Raw genomic sequence first — 17164 nt, forward strand, 5'->3', positions numbered from 1 at the left:
CCTGTTACCGGTCCGTTCCGACCTGGTAAAGTGACAACGGCCGCGATAGCGGCCGTCCTCGGACTCCCCTCGGCGCACGGCCAGCCCAGGGCCGTCGCTCGGCCAATGGCCGGCCTAGAACCGGCCCTCAGCCATTGGCTGGGCCTGGGAAGTCACTCGGCCGGCCCAGGGCCAGCCCAAGACCGGCTCTCGGCCATTGGTCGGGCCTGGGAAGTCACTCGGCCGGCCCAGGGCCGGCGCTCGGCCAATGGCCGGCCCAGGACCGGTTCTCGGCCATTGGCTGGGCCTGGGAAGTCACTCGGTCGGCCCAGGGCCGGCGCTCGGCCAATGGCCGGCCCAAGAATGGCTCTCAGCCATTGGCCTGGCCTGGGAAGTCACTCGTCCGACCCAGGACCGGCTCTCGGCCTATAAATATGAGGCTCGACCCCTCGAGTCAGGTAATCCGAATTTGAGTACTGAAACGCTATCGAACTCGTAACTCGCTCGTTTCTCTAAAGTTTCGGCTCTCTAAACACCTAATCTCTTTTACCTACCTCAATCCTACTAATGTTGAGCGTCAGAGAGGTAAACAGAGGCACCCCCTCTAATTCCCATTTGTAGTTCACATTCTCTTCCTACTTTTCAGGTATTGAGACGAGGTATACATCATCCACAGCTAAGGGATGACTTGGGATACCAAGTCCGACACGCTCGAGCACGAACGCGACCACTTGGTCCGGCATTGGGTCGAACCGTTTGGGGCTCCTAAATAGTTGTCCGAAAACAAGCGACAACATTTTGGCGCTAGAAGGAGGGCATCTCCCGACCTTGGCGACGGTCTCCCTTCCAATCCCTTTTCTTTCCACATCTACGACTCTCGAGAGATGAGTCACGTTCCCGCTACCTCCGTAGTCACCCAAGCGATGAGCTCAAGATACGGTCTCGGAAGCCTCACGCACCGTCTTGGAGGGCAACCTCGTGATAATGAGAGGCAGCCCCAAGATCCGGTGAACGACCCTGAGGCCGCGCTCCGAGAGGACACGGCTCGGAGGCTCACAGAGCTCCTAGACCATCCCGGCGTCGACTGCAAGCTCATCGCCAACCTTCTCGGCTACGACGTCGAGGATAGGTCCGCCAGAGACGACTCCGACCCCGACTATCTGGGGGAGTCGAGGACCGACGAGGCAACTCCTAGCCTCGTTAATCCATGGCCCGAGAGGTCGAATGGTGCTTTGGCCGGACCGTCGCACCCGACGCGACAGCAGACAAGGTTACACTCCCGGGGACTCACCCCCTCGGTTTCAAGAGGTGGCCGGACACGGCCCCTCGCCGGGGAAAGGGCGACCCAAGGGGACGATGGGGCCGATAGCCGGAGCGCTCGCCGGACAATACGGCCAAGGGCGACCTCGCCCCGCCAAGCGCAGAGTGTGGACCTTAGAGAGCGCCTGACGGCGCAGAGAAACTCCCGAGGGGAGGATCTCCGCCAAAGGCTCAACTCTCGGAGGGACGCGTTCCCCGCCACAACTCTTGGCCAACCTCAGGCCAATGCCGGGGACCAAGCATCCAACGAGCGCCAACAGGCGACTCCCGCGGTCCCGGCGGTCAGCCTTGCTAACGGGATTGACATGGTGACAATGATTCAAATCCTCCAGAATAAAATCATTGAGATTAGGGAATCGGGGAGGCAAAGGCCTTATGGGGGGATCGAGGAGTCATAGTCTCCCTTCGCCGCTCAAATCCTCGCGCAGCCTTGCGTGGGGAATTTCAAGCTGCCGTCTATCCCTCCCTATGACGAAGGGACGGACCCAAACTTCCACATCCAGCACTATGAGACGCGGATGACGATGCAGGGACAGATGGACACCACCCTGTGTCAAGCCTTCAGCCTGACCCTTCACGGGGTAAGGATTTGAGTGGTTCCGGACCCTGAGACCGGGGAGCATCTCGTCCTTTCGAGCCCTGCGAGAAGCCTTCCTTGCTCGTTTCGCCACCCTCGTTGCGCAAAAGAAGTCGAAGACCTACCTCTTGTCTATCCGACAGGGGAGAGACGAGACCTTGAGACAATACCTCGCTCCCTTCACCGAAGAGTCTCACAAGGTCGAAGGGTTCGACGATAAGGACGCCATCACGGCGATCACCGAGGGAGCTCGCACGAGCGACTTCCTCAAATCTATGGTTGGGAATGTCCCGCGGGATATGGAGAAGCTGATGTCGAGAGCCCGCACCTACATGGGGATCGAGGACTACCTCGACGGCCGAGACGGCCGGAAGTCGGGGGGACAAAGCGGTCGTCGCCGCAATGATCAAGACGGAGATGGCCCCGACCCTCGAAAGAGGAGGAACAAGGGAGGACAGGCCCCTAACGGTCGCTCCCTCCCCGGGCCGAGGCCTCCGCACGTCGATAGCTTTCGAAAGTTTTCGTCGTTCACCCCCCTTAACACTCCGCAAGAGCGGATCTTAGCCCTACACCGCGACAAGCTGGGAAGCCCCGCTCCTCTCAAAAAGGATCCCGCAAAGCGGGATCGAAGTAAGTTCTGTGAATACGACAAAGATCATGGGCATCTAACGTCCGAGTGTTACCAGCTCAAGCGTCAGATCGAGACCCTAATTCAAGATGGAAAATTGAAAGAGTACGTCCTTAGAACAATCGGGACAGCCGCTGCGAACGGAGAACGCCCGCGGCAAGAAAGGAAAGGTCCGGCGACGATAACCGTTACGGACCGAGCGGCAAACGAAGGACCAGAAAGCTCGACACTGCACGTCGTGGGCTCAATCATCGGCGGCTCGGAGTTCGGGGACTCGAGCACGCAAAGGAAGAAGTATGTGTGAGAAGTCTCCCAAGGGAAGATAGCGCACTACATCAACCAAACGTATGAGGCTCCTCCTCCGGCCCCGTTCGAGTCCATGTTCTTCACCAGCCAAGAGGCGGTGCGAGTTCTCCACCCACACATAGACGCGATAGTCGTCTCGGCCCCAGTCACCAACAATCTCGTTCGGAGAATCTTAATCGAAAATGGAAGCTCCGCCGACATAATCTTCAAATCTGCGTTGGATAGGATGAAATTGTCCGGGATGAGACCGACCCCGATCTCGACCCCACTCTTCGGCTTCTCCGGGGAGAGGGTCATGACAGAAGGCACCATCGACCTCCCGGTCACCTTCGGGACACCGGGGGGGGGGGTCGAGGTCACCCACATCGTGTCATTCCTGATTGTGAACCAGCCCTCGGCGTACAATATCATCATCGGCCGCCCGAACCTCAATCGGTCGAAGGCCATAACGTCCACCTATCACCTGATGATGAAGTTCCCGACTGAGAAAGGGAATGCCATAATGCTGGGAGACCAATCGATGGCAAGGATGTGCTACATCCAAGGCGTGGACGGAAAAGGAAAGGGAAAGATGGTGAGCACCATTTTCCAGCTCGGGGACAAACTCTCGTGCAAGATAGAGGAAGGTGGAGACACCGGACGACCTCGTTCCCGTCATGTTGGACGACGCCAAGCCTGACCAAGTAGTCAAGGTAGGTGCCCAACTCCCGTCCGAAATCCGAATCAAGCTCGCAGCCTTCCTCTGCGAGTTCTAGGACATCTTCGCGTGGACACACGCAGACATGCCGGGGATCGACCCCGAGATAATGGTCCACCGCCTCAACGACGACAAGAGGGTGACCGAGCGCGTCCAACCGCGACGGGCGTTCAGTGGAGAGAGGTACCAAGCCATTGGTTAAGAAGTTGACAAACTTCTCGCCGCCGACTTCATCAGGGAGGTGGAACACCCCAAGTGGGTGTCCAATGTCGTTATGGTTAAGAAGCCAAACGGGAAGTGGCGGATTTGTATCGATTACAAGGACCTCAACAAGGCATGCCCGAAAGACAGCTTCCCTCTCCCGAGGATCAAGCAACTCGTGGACGCCACAGCGGGCCACGAGTTGCTGAGCTTCATGGACGCCTACTCGGGCTACAATCAGATACGCAGGCACGAGCCGGATCTGATCAAGACCACCTTTGTTACGAACCGCGGACTTTATTGCTACAAGGTCATGCCCTTTGGCCTAAAAAACACGGGAGCAACGTATCAAAGGTTGGTGAACCGAATGTTCGCCGATCAAATTGGCAAAACGATGGAGGTCTACGTGGAAGATATGCTTGTCAAAAGCCACAAGGCCAACGACCACGTTCGAGAACTCAGGGAGATGTTCACGATCTTGCGGCGCTACAAGATGAAGCTCAATCCCAATAAGTGCGCTTTTGGAGTTGAGTCTGGAAAATTCATGGGCTACATGGTGAGCCGCCGCGGGATTGAAGCTAATCCCGAGAAGATTAGGGTGATCTTAGAGATGAGGTCACCACAGAAAGTCAAAGAAGTGCAAAGTTTGACGGGAAGGATCGCCGCCCTAACGCGATTCGTTTCCAAGGAAACCGATAGGTGCCAACCATTTTTCAAAGCATTGAAGAAGACTGACGGATTTGTGTGGACAGATGAGTGCGAGGAGGCGTTCCGCGAGATGAAGGCCTACTTCAGCTCCCCCCCGTTCCTCGCAAAACCAAAAGATGGCGAGACCTTGTATATCTATCTCACGGTGACCAACAGGGCCATGAGCGCGGTTCTGATACGCGAAGAAGACAAGGTACACTGGCCGGTCTATTATGTTAGCAAGGCGTTCCTCGACGCCGAAACTCGATACCCAAAAATCGAGAAATTGTCCCTCGCCCTTTTCACGAGCGCGAGGAAACTCCGCCCCTACTTTCAAGCGCACCCGATCGTGCTGCGTACAGGACACCCCATCGAGAAGTCCCTACAAAAAGGGACCTCGTCTCGGATGGCCATATGGTCCCAAGAGCTGGGCGAGTACGGGGTCGAATTTCAACCGAGAACCGCTATCAAAGGCCAGGCCCTCACCTATTTTGTGGCCGAATTCACCAACACACCCTCAACTGACGAGGGCAACAAAGGCAGTGAGAACGAGGATGACAAGGAGAACGGCCATGACGGGTCGTCGAAGAAGAGGACCAACGACCCGATAGGTCAAGTCTGGGACTTGCACGTGGATGGCGCGTCAAACGCCCAGGGGGCTGGCGCCGGCATTGTGCTCACAAATCCCGATAGGGAAAAACTGAGATACGCCCTACGGTTTAAGTTCAAGGCTTCCAACAACGAGGCAGAGTACGAGGCTCTGATCGTTGGCTTTGAATTGGGAAACAAGCTAGGCGTCCAAAACCTGCGCATCCACTGTGACTCGCAGTTGATTGTGAACCAGGTCAAGGGTGACTACGTAGCCAAAGAGCCTAACATGATCGTATATCTGTCAAAGACCCAGAAAAATCTGGAGGCCCTGTCATGGTTCGAGATACTCCAAGTTCCCCGAGAGGCGAACATTGATGCCGACGCTCTAGCACGCCTTGCGTCCGGGATAGACGAGGAAGGAAAAGGTAGCGTCCCAATAGAAGTGCTAACTCGACCCTACGTCTCAAGAGGCGACGTAGGGGTAATCGACGGAACTCCGCCCCCCTCATGGATGACGCCACTCGTAGAGTATCTCAAGCGAAGAGACGTCCTCGAAGACAAAGAAGAGGCCAGAAAGCTGAGAAGTGTTGTTGGCCCGTCTAGGGCCAACGGAAACAAGGGCATCTCTTCGACCCACATGGCTAGTACGAGGTCTTGGGCGGCGAAACCCCGACTCAACCAGGAGCCGGCCCAAACCAATGGCCAAGTCAAAGCCCAGCCATGGGCCGAGTCAATGGCTCACTCGGCCATTGGCTGGGTCAAATGGCTCACTCGGCCATTGGACAGTTCACTCGGCCAATGGCCGAGTGAACCCTTCAGCCACCAAGGCAGTTCACTCGGCCATTGGCCGAGTGAACCTTCCAGCAGTTCACTCGGCCAATGGCCGAGTGAACCATCCAGCTGCCCCTGCAGTTCACTCGGCCATTGGCCGAGTGAACCTTCCAGCAGTTCACTCGGCCAATGGCCGAGTGAACCATCCTGCCGCCCCTGCAGTTCACTCGGCCATTGGCCGAGTGAACCTTCCAGCAGTTCACTCGGCCAATGGCCGACTGAACCTCAGCCGGCCCAAGCTTTTCACTCGGCCAATGGCCGAGTGAACCCTTCAGCCACCAAGGCAGTTCACTCGGCCATTGGCGGCCGAGTGAACCTTCCAGCAGTTCACTCGGCCAATGGCCGAGTGAACCATCCAGCTGCCCCTGCAGTTCACTCGGCCATTGGCCGAGTGAACCTTCCAGCAGTTCACTCGGCCAATGGCCGAGTGAACCATCCAGCCGCCCCTGCAGTTCACTCGGCCATTGGCCGAGTGAACCTTCCAGCAGTTCACTCGGCCAATGGCCGAGTGAACCTCAGCCGGCCCAAGCTTTTCACTCGGCCAATGGCCGAGTGAACCTCACCACCATGTTCACTCGGCCATTGGCCGACCCAGCCACTCAATGGCCGAACCAAGCAAGTTCACTCGGCCAAGGGGGCTCCCAACCACCCCTTGGCTGCCTATAAATACAAGGGTCCTTCCCTTGACCCAGGTAATCCATTCTTGAGCACTGAAACGCTACCGAACTCGTACCTCGCCCGTTTATCTCAAGCTTTGGCCTCTAAACACCCCTAAAACCTCTATACTCCACCTCAATCACACTAATGTTGAGCGTCGGAGAGGTAAACAGGGGCACCCCCCCTGTTTCCCCTTTGTAGTTCACGTGTTCTCTACTCCTTTTCAGGTACTCTGACGAACTCGAGGGACATCCACAGCTAAGGGACGACTCGGGACACCGGGTCTGACACGCTCGAGTCAAGACGAGACCACTTGGTCCGGCCTTGGGTCTAACCGTCTTTGGCTCCTAAATAGTTGTCCGAAAAACAGCGACAACATTTTGGCGCTAGAAGGAGGGGATCTCTCGACCTTGGCAACACATCCCCTCTACCAGTCTTCTTCTCATTTCTACGACTCTCGAGCGATGAGTCGTAGCCCCGCCACCTCCGTGGGCACCCGAGCGACTAGCTCGAGGCGCGACCCCCAAAGCTCCGCACACCGTCTCGAAGGGCAACCTCGTGATAACGAGAGCCAGCCCCGAGACCTGGCGAATGACCCCGAGGCCGCAGTCCGAGAGGACACGGCTCGAAGGCTCGCCGAGCTCCTAGACCGCCCCGGCGTCACCGGCGCGCTCATCGCCGACCTCCTCGACTCCAACAATGTCGATGACATCAACCATAAGACCAACCTCGACCACGCTATTCACGAAAGTGGACACGCGCGCACGCTTCCAAGGGGACACCCTTGGGCGGCCGCGTCGAAGCATCAACCTTTTGGTGAGCACCCTCACGCGCCCTCGAGGGGACACCCTCGGGCGACCACGTCAAGGCATCAAGGCTCGCACAATGCCCGAGGACGCTCGGCCTCGAGGTCCCGAAAGGGACGCTCCAAGCTCACCGTCCGCATCCAAAACCCTTGTGAAGGTGACAACGTCGATGGTCTCGGCCTCCGCCAAAGGCGTCGCCTGAACGACGCACCCTTAACAAGGGTGATAGGGACAGCCTCCGGAGACTTGAGAGACCGCCTCAACTCTCAAAGAGAGGATCACGAGTTCGACTTGAGAGAAAAACTCGATGCTCAACGTGAGACCGCGATCATCTTGGGGCAGCGACCACCCAACATTGATCAAGCACCCAACCAAAAGCGCGCAGCCGTGGGTGTGAAACCGGCCGTTGGTCCCGAGTCACGAAGGAAAAGGCGCCGGAAGGGTCAAGTCCATAACGACCACCCTTCTCCGACCCCGAAGCGATCCTTCGTCCCGCTCAACACAACGCCCGACCGGATCCTGCGCTTACGCCGCGATGAGCTGGGAAGCCCCGCTCCACTCACAAAGGACCCCGCGAAGCGAGATCGAAGCAGGTTCTGCGAATACCACAAAGATCACGGGCACGTGACGATCGAATGCAAGCAGCTTAAGAAGCAAATTGATTCCCTAATTCGAGTTGGGAATCTCAGGGAATTCGTCGCATCTGCCAGCAAGCCATGATTGTCGCGACTTCGACATTTAAATTCACGCCCGAACTCGATCGGCTTCGCGGTCACTTTCATTTCGAAAATATAATTTCCTTTTTTCAAAGAAGGCCAAGTGCAATGACAAATTGTAATGACCCCCTTATTGCAATAAAGAGTTATTCTACACATGACAACTTTTTGACACGCACTATTGTATACCTCCAACACAAGAGTTTCTTGGCCTTCGTCTCACAAACGCAAGAAACTCGGGGGGCTAATAGGGATCAATGCTCAACAAAAAACAATTCAACAACAACTCGAAAAATAAAAATAAGAGAGACTCTTCACATGTCTCCTCGAGATGAGTTAATTCCTCGAGTCGAGCTCTGAGTCCGCGAGTCGACCGATACTCCTCGCGCCGACTCTTCACGAAACTCCTCGTGCAGGCTCTACGTGAGTCCTCGAGTCGAGTTCGAGTCCACGAGTCGACTGATACTCCTCGTGCCAACTCTTCACATGTCTCCTCGAGATGAATTCATTCCTCGAGTCGAACTACGAGTCCGCGAGTCGACCGATACTCCTCGCGCCGACTCTTCACAAAACTCCTCGTGCTAGCTCTACGTGAGTCCTCGAGTTAAGTCCCAAGTCCACAAGTCAACTAACTATTCCTCGTGCAGGCTCTACATGAGCCCTCGAGTTGAGTCTTGAGTCCGCGCTCGCCGCCCAGCTCGTCGGCCGATAGGCAACGAGTTACAAATGGGTTCAAGGTCTGCGTCCGCAGGGCGTATCTGGTCTAGCCAGCGCCCACGGGAAACCTCGCCACACAAAAGTGGCATCGCGCTCGCCGCCCAGCTCGTCGGCCGATAGGCAACGAGTTACAAATGGGTTCAAGGTCTGCGTCCGCAGGGCGTATCTGGTCTAGCCAGCGCCCACGGGAAACCTCGCCACACAAATGTGGCATCGCGCTCGCCGCCCAGCTCGTCGGCCGATAGGCAACGAGTTACAAATGGGTTCAAGGTCTGCGTCCGCAGGGCGTATCTTGTCTAGCCAGCGCCCACGGGAAACCTCGCCACACAAAAGTGGCATCGCGCTCGCCGCCCAGCTCGTCGGCCGATAGGCAACGAGTTACAAATGGGTTCAAGGTCTGCGTCCGCAAGGCGTATCTGGTCTAGCCAGCGCCCACGGGAAACCTCGCCACACAAAAGTGGCATCGCGCTCGCCGCCCAGCTCGTCGGCCGATAGGCAACGAGTTACAAATGGGTTCAAGGTCTGCGTCCGCAGGGCGTATCTGGTCTAGCCAGCGCCCACGGGAAACCTCGCCACACAAATGTGGCATCGCGCTCGCCGCCCAGCTCGTCGGCCGATAGGCAACGAGTTACAAATGGGTTCAAGGTCTGCGTCCGCAGGGCGTATCTGGTCTAGCCAGCGCCCACGGGAAACCTCGCCACACAAAAGTGGCATCGCGCTCGCCGCCCAGCTCGTCGGCCGATAGGCAACGAGTTACAAATGGGTTCAAGGTCTGCGTCCGCAGGGCGTATCTGGTCTAGCCAGCGCCCACGGGAAACCTCGCCACACAAAAGTGGCATCGCGCTCGCCGCCCAGCTCGTCGGCCGATAGGCAACGAGTTACAAATGGGTTCAAGGTCTGCGTCCGCAGGGCGTATCTGGTCTAGCCAGCGCCCACGGGAAACCTCGCCACACAAAAGTGGCATCGCGCTCGCCGCCCAGCTCGTCGGCCGATAGGCAACGAGTTACAAATGGGTTCAAGGTCTGCGTCCGCAGGGCGTATCTGGTCTAGCCAGCGCCCACGGGAAACCTCGCCACACAAATGTGGCATCGCGCTCGCCGCCCAGCTCGTCGGCCGATAGGCAACGAGTTACAAATGGGTTCAAGGTCTGCGTCCGCAGGGCGTATCTGGTCTAGCCAGCGCCCACGGGAAACCTCGCCACACAAAAGTGGCATCGCGCTCGCCGCCCAGCTCGTCGGCCGATAGGCAACGAGTTACAAATGGGTTCAAGGTCTGCGTCCGCAGGGCGTATCTGGTCTAGCCAGCGTCCACGGGAAACCTCGCCACACAAATGTGGCATCGTGCTCGCCGCCCAGCTCATCGGCCGACAGGCAACGAGTTACAAATGGGTTCAAGGTCTGCGTCCAAACAAAGACGCGCAAATCAATTATGCCTTCGTTGGCAAATCGAGAAAATAAGACGCGCACAATACAAAAAAGACGCGCAAATCGATTATGCCTTCATTGGCAAGTCGAGAACATAAGACGCGCACAACACAAAAAAGACGCGCAAATCGATTATGCCTTCGTTGGCAAATCGAGAAAATAAGACGCGCACAATTAAAAAAAGACGCGCAAATCGATTATGCCTTCATTGGCAAGTCGAGAACATAAGACGTGCACAACACAAAAAAGACGTGCAAATCGATTATGCCTTCATTGGCAAGTCGAGAACATAAGACGCGCACAAAACAAAAAAGACGCGCAAATCGATTATGCCTTCATTGGCAAGTCGAGAACATAAGACGCGCACAACACAAAAAAGACGTGCAAATCGATTATGCCTTCGGTGGCAAATCGAGAACATAAGACGCGCACAATACAAAATAGACGCGCAAATCGATTATGCCTTCATTGGCAAGTCGAGAACATAAGACGCGCAAAACACAAAAAAGACGTGCAAATCGATTATGCCTTCATTGGCAAGTCGAGAACATAAGACGCGCACAAAACAACAAAGACGCGCAAATCGATTATGCCTTCGTGGGCAAATCGAGAAAACAAGACGCGCACAAGACAACAAAGACGCGCAAATCGATTATGCCTTCGTTGGCAAATCGAGAAAACAAGACGCGCACAATACAAAAAAGACGCACAAATCGATTATGCCTTCGTTGGCAAATCGAGAAAACAAGACGCGCAAAATACAAAAAGACGTGCAAATCGATTATGCCTTCGGTGGCAAATCGAGAAAACAAGACGCGCACAAAACAACAAAGACGCGCAAAATCGATTATGCCTTCGTGGGCAAATCGAGAAAACAAGACGCGCACAAGACAACAAAGACGTGCAAATCGGTTATGCCTTCGTTGGCAAGTCGAGAAAATAAGACGCGCACAACACAATAAAGCCGTGCTAATCGATCACGCCCTCATTGGTAGATCGAGAAAATAAGCCACGCACGATCAACCCGAAACAAAAAGTAGTCCCTCGCGACGCGCGAAGGCCATTCCTCATGATGCAAACCCGAGAGCATTCATCCCGCGTCCACATAAAAGCGTAGATTTTGAGTTTCCACTCGACCTACGCTCGACCGGACACTCGGGGGGCTAATGTTGTTGGCCCGTCTAGGGCCAACGGAAACAAGGGCATCTCTTCGACCCACATGGCTAGTACGAGGTCTTGGGCGGCGAAACCCCGACTCAACCAGGAGCCGGCCCAAACCAATGGCCAAGTCAAAGCCCAGCCATGGGCCGAGTCAATGGCTCACTCGGCCATTAGCTGGGTCAAATGGCTCACTCGGCCATTGGACAGTTCACTCGGCCAATGGCCGAGTGAACCCTTAAGCCACCAAGGCAGTTCACTCGGCCATTGGCCGAGTGAACCTTCCAGCAGCCCCTGCAGTTCACTCGGCCATTGGCCGAGTGAACCTTCCAGCAGTTCACTCGGCCAATGGCCGAGTGAACCATCCAGCCGCCCCTGCAGTTCACTCGGCCATTGGCCGAGTGAACCTTCCAGCAGTTCACTCGGCCAATGGCCGAGTGAACCTCAGCCGGCCCAAGCTTTTCACTCGGCCAATGGCCGAGTGAACCCTTCAGCCACCAAGGCAATTCACTCGGCCATTGGCCGAGTGAACCTTCCAGCAGTTCACTCGGCCAATGGCCGAGTGAACCATCCAACTGCCCCTGCAGTTCACTCGGCCATTGGCCGAGTGAACCTTCCAGCAGTTCACTCGGCCAATGGCCGAGTGAACCATCCAGCCGCCCCTGCAGTTCACTCGGCCATTGGCCGAGTGAACCTTCCAGCAGTTCACTCGGCCAATGGCCGAGTGAACCTCACCACCATGTTCACTCGGCCATTGGCCGACCCAGCCACTCAATGGCCGAACCAAGCAAGTTCACTCGGCCAAGGGGGCTCCCAACCACCCCTTGGCTGCCTATAAATACAAGGGTCCTTCCCTTGACCCAGGTAATCCATTCTTGAGCACTGAAACGCTGCCGAACTCATACCTCGCTCGTTTCTCTCAAGCTTTGGCCTCTAAACACCCCTAAAACCTCTATACTCCACCTCAATCACACTAATGTTGAGCGTCGGAGAGGTAAACAGGGGCACCCCCCCTGTTTCCCCTTTGTAGTTCACGTGTTCTCTACTCCTTTTCAGGTACTCTGACGAACTCGAGGGACATCCACAGCTAAGGGACGACTCGGGACACCGGGTCCGACACGCTCGAGTCAAGACGAGACCACTTGGTCCGGCCTTGGGTCTAACCGTCTTTGGCTCCTAAATAGTTGTCCGAAAAACAGCGACAACAAGAAGCTTGGCGCCGAAATATACGATGAGGGAAGACAACTTGTTCAAGAGAGGATACTCCATGCCCCTTCTCCATTGCTTGACCGAAGTCAAGGCAAAGAAAGCGCTCCGCGAGGTGCACGAAGGCGTGTGCGGAAACCATGCCGCCGGACAATCTTTGGCACTAAAGCTACTAAGACTCGGATATTTTTGCCCTACCTTGAAAAAGGACTCCCAAGAATGGGCCAAAAAATGCGATAAATGCCAAAGGTTCGCCCACGTCCCGCACCAAGCATCGGCCCCGTTGTGCCCGATCATTGTGCCTCGACCCTTCGCGAAATGGGGAATCGATCTCATCGGTGAGCTGCCTACGGCCCCGAGGCAGTACAAGCATGCAATCGTGGCTATTGATTACTTCACGAAGTGGGTAGAGGCCGAACCATTGGCAAAGATCACCGAGGCGAATACAACGAGCTTCATTTCGAAGATCATTGTCTGCCGCTTCGGGATCCGCGCATCGATTGTGACCGACAACGGGAAGCAATTCGATAATGCGCGCCTCCGAGACGTATGTGAACAACTGGGCATCAGCAAGACTTTCTCTTGTCCCCGTCATCCTCAAGCTAACGGTCAAGTCGAGGCAGTCAACAAAACGATTAAAGAGAACCTACAGAAGAAGCTGGAGGAAAGAAAGGGGGCTTGGGGCGAAGAGCTTCCCCTGGTCCTATGGGTGTTGGAATCGATCTAGGGTTTGAGAAAAAGTTTAACGCTTCGTTAAGCGGCGGAATTTTAAAAAATTTCTTTTTAAGTAAAACTAGTTTTTACTAACCTAGACAAGAGCATATGCATGTAAATAAAAACTAATATGAGCTATAAAAGTTACTAACCTTTTTGATGCTTGAACGTTGATGAGCCTTTGGAAGGTTGGCAACGTTCGTCTCCCCTCGCAGCACGTCTCTCTTTTCTTTCCTCGGGAACTCGAGCAACCACGATAGTTTCTATCACTAAATCACTCGAAAAGATGGAATTAGTGAGTGGGCACTTTTAAACACTACGACTTGAGAACGAGTCTCGAAGTCGCAGAGCTAAAGACTAGGTCGAGTGAGGACCTAGGTGCCAAGACAAGAGAAAACCGAAAATAAACTAGAGAGAGAGAGAAGAGGACTTCGGCCAAGTTCTAGAGAGAGAGTCTCTCAAATCTCTTAAACTTGGATGAATGAATTGTGAGGAAATGAGGCTCCTATTTATAGGAGAGGTCTCACCTTCAATAAGGTAGTTTCCTCTTCTATAGAATATCACATATTCATGAGCAAAATTCCTCTCTTTCCTATTGAGACACTCGGCCAAGCTAGGGCTTCTAGAAGCCTTGATTTGTTTCCTATTTTGTTCAAAGCTTGCCTTTTCTCTCAATGTGGCCGATTCCCTTATGCATCCATATGCAAATTTGTTTCCTCTTTTTCTTTTGGCAAGTATCTAAATACATTTATGCACAAAATAAACTCTCCTATTTCTCTATTAGGGTAGGCGCCCAAGTCTCTCTAGAAGGAGCTTCTAGAAGCTTCTTCATTTGTTCATGACAACATGAGAAAGGCCCATTAAGAATTTTCAATAAAATTCTCATGAAACAAAATTAATTCACAAGGCCCAATGATCAAGTCATGGCCGAGTGAAACATGTCACAAAATGACCTTGTCAAAAAATTTATTGACATTCATTTCATCCTTTGTCTCAAAAGACAAAAATACCCTTTTAACTATTTTCGTTCTTGTTTTGGCTTAGCTTCCAGTTTAACTATTCCTATCGATGTGATTCGTGACAGTGACCTCATGGACCCAAATGAACAAAGCTTTAGCTAAACACTTGGACTCAAAAGTTCACAAACCTTTTCCAAGTTTAGCTTAATGCCAACTGACTCCACTAAAGAGCTGACACTGAAAATCTCTCGGTTCAAATGAATTTATTTTCTACTCAAGAATTCGACCTAATTATGATGAGCGGATCCACTGAATATTATCTATGTTTACCCTTCATGAATGTCATCAGCTAGTCGGGATTTACTAAATTACCATTTTACCCTTCTAGCTGTTATTTCCTCAACTCCTTTGTCGCTTGTGAATAAGTTAGAAACAATGTATTGACGAGGAGCTAACAAGTCACATTGTTTCATCCAAAAGAGTCGAGACTCAATTTGGACACTGGCCAGTTCATTTATTCACACTCCAAGGAACAAAGCATGAGGTGACATACATTGCATTTCAGCAATCTTGTACATGAATTCCATATCTATGAGAACTTCACAAAGTTACTCATGACAGACTCACAACTTAGTACTTCACCAATAGGCCTTGTTCGGAATCACATAGTGAGTCCGAACTTTGACTTTCTCAAATGAGAATACTAAGGTGTGAAATGGCATGTCTCATTTCAGGATTAAGGTAAGCATGATGCAATTCATACATAGTGACTTCGAGACATAAGAGGTTAAATGGTTTGTTCTTATCTTGTCTCTAGAAGTGCACTGGTCAATTCAGTACCTTCGGAAGATACCTAGAAGAACTATAGAGTTCCTAACTCTCAATGCCTCATAACCAGACATCATAGATTCTTCTAACAATCATACTGAGGTCAATAGTCCTTTGACCCTAAGATTGCGAATATATCGTTTTAAGCAAACTACGAAGAGTTTGTTCATGCAAATCTACATTTGTCTCTTCGTAAGTTGTTAAGTTTGTTTATGGACTAAAAGACTATGGTTTTATCATAAAGCTTCAGACAAGGAAGATTGAATGAACGTTTCAACTTTATTAATGAATGAATAGGCAATTACAAGCAAGAGTCTTCATGAGACTTTATTACATCAAATGTTCAAAATAAAGACTACAACTCTTCTTGTGGGCACCATTGACAACAAACTCCCACTTGACTCAAAGAAGGTGTATGTAGTCCTTCATGCCTAATCCCTCACGATGTTGGTCGAAGACCTTGTTCGCTAGGGCCTTGGTGAATGGATCTGCGAGGTTGTCCACCGTTGAGATCTTCTTCACTTCCACGTCTCCGCGCTGCACGATCTCTCGAATGAAATGGTATTTCCTCTCAATATGCTTAGAGCGCTTATGGCTTCTAGGTTCCTTTGAGTTAGCGACAGCCCCACTATTATCACAATAAAGGGTCATGGGCTCGTCGACGTTTGGAACAACTTCCAAATACTTAAGGAACTTTCTAAGCCATACAGCCTCTTTGGATGCTTCACAAGCAGCCACATATTCTGCTTCTATTGTGGAGTCAGCAATGCAAGATTGCTTAATACTTCTCCACACAACATCTCAACCATTAAGGATGAACACAGATCCCGAAGTGGATTTCCTGGAATCCTTATCCGCTTGAAAATCGGAGTCGGTATATCCCGTCATAGTCAGGTCAGTACCTGAGTATGTAAGCATCAAGTTCCTAGTTCTTCGAAGATACTTAAGAACATGCCTAACAGCAATCCAGTGCTCGGGTCCAGGGTTGGATTGGAACGGCTAACTACGCCAACGGCGAAACAGATGTCAGGTCTAGTGCAAAGCATGGCATACATGAGACTTCCCACCGCAGAGGCGTAAGGAATCTTTCTCATGTCTTCAATCTCTTGTGCAGTCTTGGGAGACTGGTTCTTAGAGAGTGAAACTCCATGCCTAAAGGGTGTTTGACCGCTCTTGCAGTCTTGCATCAAGAAGCGATCCATCACCTTATCAATATAAGATGCTTGAGAGAGCGACAGGGTCCGGTTTTTCCTATCTCGAAAGATTTGGATTCCCAGAATGTACGCGGCTTCTCCTAGATCCTTCATATCGAATTGCTTTGCTAGCCAGACCTTAACCTCAGATAACTTACCCACGTCATTACCAATGAGTAGTATATCATCGACATATAGTACCAGAAACACAACTTTGCCTTCGTGTATTAACTTGTAAACACAAGGCTCATCTATTGACTGTTCAAAGCCGAAGCTCTTTACAGTTTAATCGAATCTAATATTCCATGACCTAGATGCTTGCTTTAGTCCGTAAATGGATTTAAGCAACTCACAAACCTTGGTCTCTTGACCTTTATCCACGAAACCGTCTGGTTGAGCCATGTAAATGCACTCGTCAATATTGCCATTCAGAAAGGCTGTCTTGACATCCATTTGCCAGATCTCATAGTCGAGAGCTGCAGCTATGGATAGGAGTATGCGGATGGATTTAAGCATCGCGACTGGCGAGAAGGTTTCTTCATAGTCAATCCCTTCTTGTTGGGTATAACCCTTCGCCACAAGTCGTGCTTTGAACGTCTCAACGTTCCCATCAGGACCCCTTTTCTTCTTGTATATCCACTTACACCCTACGGGTTTAATCCCTTCAGGAAGGTCTACAAGTTTCCAGACTTTGTTGACATACATCGAGTGCATCTCAACTTTCATGGCGTCAAGCCAAAGGTTTGATTCAGAACAAGCCATTGCTTTGCTATAGGAAACATGATCATCCATGTCGGAGACGGCTACAAGAGAGTCTCCATAAGACATGTACCTGTCAGGCTTTTGAGTAGCCCTCCCACTACGTCGAAGTACTACTTGACGAGATTCTGATGAGTTAGGTTGTGTTTCAGTTGGGGTAAGAACCGTTCTTACAGACGAGGTAGAAGCTTCCTCACCCAACTTTTCTTC

Source organism: Urtica dioica, chromosome 7, assembly GCF_054948205.1.
Source record: "Urtica dioica subsp. dioica isolate 48M chromosome 7, U.dioica_male_clone48M_v1_H2, whole genome shotgun sequence".
Classification (NCBI taxonomy): Eukaryota; Viridiplantae; Streptophyta; class Magnoliopsida; order Rosales; family Urticaceae; genus Urtica; species Urtica dioica.